Raw genomic sequence first — 6426 nt, 5'->3', positions numbered from 1 at the left:
ACGGCGCTATGACGCCATCACGCACGACGCAAAGACGCGGCCACCAAACCGTGCTGTAGCTAGTGATGGAAAGTTCGGATCATTTTATTGACTTGGTTCCAAATCAACGAATCTTTTTGTTTTTGTTTTTGTTTTTGTGAATCAGTTCATTTCGTTCCTTTGATTAAAAAAATGTTACATTTTCAATAAGCAGATTTCCCAACATGTCTAAATACACGAACTTTGACTATAGTTCTAATAATAATGAAAATATGACAATACAGCTAAGGACAAATCATAATAAATAGAACGAGTAGCTTCACCGCCTCATATCTTCTTCTCTCTGTCGTAAGTTCTTTTGTCAAGTGACAAAATATTTATTGCAACAATAATCAAGACCAAAAAAATAAAACAACAACTGATTGTGTAGCATCTATGAGAGTCACATGATCGAAATAAATGCAAATGAGCATGAGGTTTACATTTAGGAGCTGAATAAATTGTACTCAGGATCGATAAAGAAAGGAAACATGTAGTACATACTTTTCAGGGGAAAAGTAAAAAATCTGGTTTACAAAACCGAATTGAATAAACAGAATAAAATACATTACTATATAATATCTTTATTGCCAATGAAACTAGGTTTGTTATTCATGTGGACAGAAAATATGTATGTCACAAAATAATAGAACACTGAATATGGTAATGTACAATATACAGTTGTATGCGTAAGCTATTATGGCAGCGTGGATTACTAATGAGTATCATGCTATAGTGACTAAACTGATAACTAAACCCATAATATAGACACCCAAACTAGGGCCCGAGGGAAAAGTTGACCTGTGTTGACCTCTGATTTGACCAGCCCTGCCATATGTGAGATGTAAGAAAATATGGAAAATTCCATTGCCACAGATCTTATATACATAACATGGACATCAAAATATTTCTTTGTGCCGAAATAAGTATATCATCAATATTGTCACTCAATAAAAATAAACAGTGACTGACGCAGCTTCATAAATTGCAGGTGTGCGGTGTTATTTAGTGATGTAGTAATTTGTTCGGTGTTCTTTAGTGATGTAGTCAGGTGTGCGGTTTTCTTTAGTGATGTAGTCAGGTGTGCGGTGTTCTTTAGTAATGTAGTCAGGTGTGCGGTGTTCTTTAGTGATGTAGTCAGGTGTGCGGTGTTCTTTAGTGATGTAGTCAGGTGTGCGGTTTTCTTTAGTGATGTAGTCAGGTGTGTGGTGTTCTTTAGTATTGTAGTCAGGTGTGCGGTGTTCTTTAGTGATGTAGTCAGGTGTGCGGTGTTATTTAGTGATGTAGTCAGGTGTGCGGTGTTATTTAGTGATGTAGTTAGGGGTGCGCTGTTCTTTAGTGATGTAGTAATTTGTGCAGTGTTCTTTAGTGATGTAGTCAGGTGTGCGGTGTTCTTTATTGATGTAGTCAGGTGTGCGGTGTTATTTAGTGATGTAGTCAGGTGTGCGGTGTTATTTAGTGATGTAGTCAGGTGTGCGGTGTTATTTAGTGATGTAGTCAGGTGTGCGGTGTTCTTTAGTGAAGTAGTCAGGTGTGCGGTGTTCTTTAGTGATGTAGTAATTTGTGCGGTGTTATTTAGTGATGTAGTAATTTGTGCGGTGTTATTTAGTGATGTAGTCAGGTGTGCGGTGTCCTTTAGTGAAGTAGTCAGGTGTGCGGTGTTCTTTAGTGATGTAGTAATTTGTGCGGTGTTATTTAGTGATGTAGTCAGGTGTGCGGTGTTCTTTAGTGATGTAGTCAGGTGTGCGGTGTTCTTTAGTGATGTAGTCAGGTGTGCGGTGTTATTTAGTGATGTAGTCAGGTGTGCGGTGTTATTTAGTGATGTAGTCAGGTGTGCGGTGTTATTTAGTGATGTAGTCAGGTGTGCGGTGTTATTTAGTGATGTAGTCAGGTGTCAGGTGTGCGGTGTTATTTAGTGATGTAGTCAGGTGTGCGGTGTTCTTTAGTGATGTAGTCAGGTGTGCGATGTTCTTTAGTGATGTAGTCAGGTGTGCGGTGTTCTTTAGTGATGTAGTCAGGTGTGCGGTGTTCTTTAGTGAAGTAGTCAGGTGTGCGGTGTTCTTTAGTGATGTAGTCAGGTGTGCGGTGTTCTTTAGTGATGTAGTCAGGTGTGCCGTGTTCTTTAGTGATGTAGTCAGGTGTGCGGTGTTCTTTAGTGATGTAGTCAGGTGTGCGGTGTTCTTTAGTGATGTAGTCAGGTGTTCGGTGTTCTTTAGTGATGTAGTCAGGTGTGCGGTGTTATTTAGTGATGTAGTCAGGTGTGCGGTGTTCTTTAGTGATGTAGTCAGGTGTGCGGTGTTCTTTAGTGATGTAGTCAGGTGTGCGGTGTTCTTTAGTGATGTCGTCAGGTGTGCAGTAGTATGTGGTTGATATAGAATAAGTAATAGAATACAATAGAATAGAATAGTTTGCATTGCACACCCAATATACCTCTGCAGGACTTTACACATGCATTTGCACACTTCTGTTCTTTCATTTGCACCATAAATTGATTATAACTTTGTACATTTGTCATGTATTTTGTTTTCTTCATTTCTGAAATTCATGTCAGGCTTTTTGGAAGAATGACAGAATAAGAATTGTATTGTATGCTGTAACAGATTGTTTCTTGTACATTTCAAAATAAGGTCTTGATTCTGAGTCTTAGAATAGTGTCAGGTAGGAATGTGCATCTCTATAACTGAGGCTGATGCAATTCGCATCTTGATGCATAGCCAATTATTCTATACATTAAAGATACAAATGAAGCGTGTATGATTTACCCCATCATGAAGCAGTGACAGCCAATTTCAATTTGATTCTACACAATGCAATAAAAAAGTGACTTCTGACTTCTAATGCAATTTCACAAACAGGCCTTTGTAGTGCAGAAAAAGAAAAATTAGGCAAAGAGTCTTGTGACAAAAATTACATGAACATTATAGCCATAATATATCTTAGTATTTCTGACATTTGTACATTTGTACATAAGTACATTTGAAGGCAAATTCTTTTGTACTTTTACTCAACTAATAATTTTACATGAATACTGTATATGTTAAAAATAACGGATCGCAATACAAATAGCAACTTGTATCCGATGAACACTTTTTTTAAAAACGCTGCATCACTTTTATGCCGATGCATGCAAATCTGTGAATCTTACCATCCCTAGTTTTAGGAGTGTGTAAAAGAGCAGCACTAAAAGTGAGATTTAGAGTATTATATTACAATTACACTTATTGTATGATTTCATTATTAATGTAACTATTGAGAGGAGAAAGGTGGATATGTTGCATGTTCAGGAGACCAAGTGGAAAGTGAGTAAGGCCAGGAACATTGTAAGTGGAGGTTTATTGTTTACTGTTCTATTATAGTGTGGATGGAAAGAGAAATGGTGTAGGGGTGATCCTGAAGGAAGAGTACAGTAAGAGTGTAGTGGAGGTGAAGAGAGTTTCTGATAGGGTGATAAACGTGAAGCTGGAAGTTGAAGGGATGATGATAAATGTCATCAGTGCTTATGCTTCACAAGTTGGCTGTGAAATGGAGGAGAAGAAAAAATTCTGGAGTGAATTAGATGAAGTGGAAGAAGGTGTACCTAGGAATGAAAGATTGGTGATTGGGGCAGACTTTAATGGGCATGTAGGTAAAGGGAACAGAGGTGATGAGGAGGTGATGGGTAGGTATGGCCTAAAGAAGAGAAATGTGGAATGGCAGATATTGGTAGATTTGGCTAAAAAGATGGAAATGGCAGTGGTGAATACATATTTTAAGAAGAAGGAAGATCATAGGGTGAAGTATAATGTATGTTCTATGTAGGAGATGCAACCTGAAGGAGATTGGAGACTGTAAGGTGTTGGCAGGGGACAGTGTAGCTAGACAACATCTGCTGTAGTTATGAGGAAGGCAGCTAAAAAAGTACTTGGTGTGACATCTGGAAATAGAAAGGAAGACAAAGAGACGTGGTGGTGAAATAAGAAACAGGAGAGCATAAGGAGAAAGAGGTTAACAAAACAGAAGTGGGATCCACAGGGTGATGATAAAAGTAGGCAGGAGTACAAGGAGATGGGCAGCAGGTGAAGAGGGATGTGGCAAAAGCCAAGGAAAAGGCATATGAGAAGCTGTATGAGAGGTTGGACAGTAAGGAAGGAGAAAAGGATTTGTACCGATTGGCCGGGCAGAGGCACCGAACTGGGAAGGATGTGTTGCAAGTTAGAGCAATAAAGGATGGAGCTGGAAATGTGTTGACTAGTTAGGAGAGTGTGTTGAGAAGGTGGAGGGAGTATTTTGAGCAGCTGATGAATGAGGAAAATGAGAGAGAGAGAAGGTTGGATGGTGTGGAGATTGTGAAGCAGGAATTGGATAGGATTAGGAGGGAGGAATTGAGAGCAGCGATTAAGAGGATGAAGAGTGGAAAATCGATTGGACCAGATGACATACCGGTAGAAGTGTGGAGATGTTTAGGAGAGATGGCAGTGGAGTTTTTAACCAGATTGTTTAACAAGATTCTGGTAGGTGAGAGGATGCCTGAGGAATGGAGAAGGAGTGTGCTGGTACCGATCCTTAAGCATAAGGGAGATGTGCAGACCTGCAGTAACTAGAGAGGAATAAAGTTGATCACTCACACCATGAAGTTATGGGAAAGAGTAGTGGAAGCCAGGAGAGAAGAGGTGACCATCTGTGAGCAACAGTATGGTTTCATGCCGAGCTAGAGCACCACAGATGCAATATTTGCTTTGAGGATGTTGATGGAGAAGTATAGAGAAGGACAGAAGGAATTGCATTGTGTATTTGTGGATTTAGAGAAAGCGTACGACAGGGTGTCAAGAGAGGAGTTGTGGTACTGTATGAGGAAGTCAGGTGTGTCAGAGAAGTATGTGAGGGTGGTGCAAGACATGTATTAGGACAGTGTGACAGCAGTGAAGTGTGCAGTAGGAACGACAGACTGGTTCAAGGTGAAGGTTCGATTGCATCAATGATCGGCCCTGAGCCCTTTCCTGTTTGCAGTGGTAATGGACAGGTTGACGGACGAGGTCAGACAGGAGTCTCCCTGGACTATGATGTTTGCAGATGATATTGTGTTTTGTGGTGAGAGTAGTTAGCAGGTTGAGAAGAGCCTGGAGAGGTGGCGGTACAGGCTGGAGAGAAGGGGAATGAAAGTCAGTAGGAGTAAGACAGAGTACATGTGTGTGAATGAGAGGGAGGGCATTGGAATGGTGCGGTTGCAGGGAGAAAAGGTGGAGAAGGTGGTGGAGTTCAGGTACCTGGGGTCAACAGTGCAAAGTAATGGAGAGTGTGGTAGAGAAGAGAAGAAAAGAGTGCAGGCAGGGTGGGGTGGGTGGAGAAGAGAATGAAAGGGAAAGTTTATAGGACTGTGGGACCTGCGATGTTGTATGGATTAGAGACAGTGGCATTGAATAAAAGACAGGAGGTGGGGCTGGAGGTAGCAGAGCTGAAGATGTTAAGGTTTTTGTTGGGAGTGACGAGGATGGACAAGATTAGAAATGAGTTTATTAGAAGGACAGTGCATGTTGGATGTTTTGGAGACAAGGTGAGGAAGGCGAGATTGAGATGGTTTGGACATGTGCAATGGAGGGACATGAGTTATATTGGTAGAAGAATGCTGAGGATGGAGCCACCAGGAAGGAGGAAAAGAGTAAGGCCAAGGAGGAGGTTCATGGATGTGGTGAGGGAAGAGATGCAGGTGGTTGGTGTACAAGAGGCAGATGTAGAGGACAGGGTGGAATGGAGACGGATGATCCGCTGTGGCGACCCCTAATGGGAGCAGCCAAAAGAAGAAGATATCTAATAAACATGTACTGACCATAAGGCAGAATTAGTGCGTGCTTCATTAGTGGTTGCTATGTTGAAAACAAGTCGATAAAATAGAAATAAACAAAAAATTGCAATGTTTAATTATTTTTGTAGGGACTCCCCCCCCTATTTATTATAATCTATGATTCCACCAGCAGGTGTCGCCACACAGCAGCGCCATTGTAGGACCACTCCGAGCCCCTCCGCCTTTATCTTATCCACACAACAACCGCCGTTTTCCAATGCAGTGCTGCGCCCTTCTGCGGATACACACACACAAACACACACACACACACACACATACTCCTGGTCTCCGTACACACCGCTCCACGGATAACGGTGAGTCTAAATGTCCAGTTAATGGGAAAACTCGCTGTGTTTGGGACAGATCTCGGGGTATAGTGATGGGTTTCTGGGCTGGACAGATGGATATTGTTGGGGGGTGAAGGAAAGGAAAGGAGTCTTAGTCACCGCTGTTGTTAGCCTGTTAGCTAACTGTAAAATAAGATAAATAAAATATACATGCTTTTCTTTTTAAAATTCTTACATTATCCGTGTGTGTACAGGCGTTACATAATAACACAGGGAAGGGAAAAGTGTGGCGGCGGCGTTTTC

At 41.3% G+C, this 6426-nt stretch overlaps 1 protein-coding gene across 6 annotated transcripts in view; it reads left to right on the top strand.

Moving 5' to 3' along the window:
- The first annotated feature begins 5997 nt into the window (after nt 1–5997).
- Nucleotides 5998–6426, top strand: part of myo18ab (myosin XVIIIA b) — a 98117-nt gene continuing 97688 nt past the window's right edge. For all 6 annotated transcript variants that reach the window (XM_083549236.1, XM_083549228.1, XM_083549227.1 and 3 more), the window contains exon 1: nt 5998–6150. The gene's annotated coding sequence lies outside the window, so the exon portion shown is untranslated. The remainder of the gene's footprint in view (nt 6151–6426) is intronic.

Source organism: Silurus aristotelis (assembly GCF_946808225.1).
Source record: "Silurus aristotelis genome assembly, chromosome: 8".
NCBI classification, from domain to species: Eukaryota; Metazoa; Chordata; class Actinopteri; order Siluriformes; family Siluridae; genus Silurus; species Silurus aristotelis.
The sequence above is the reverse complement of the archived record's forward strand: the minus strand, read 5'-3'. Positions and strand labels throughout refer to the sequence as shown.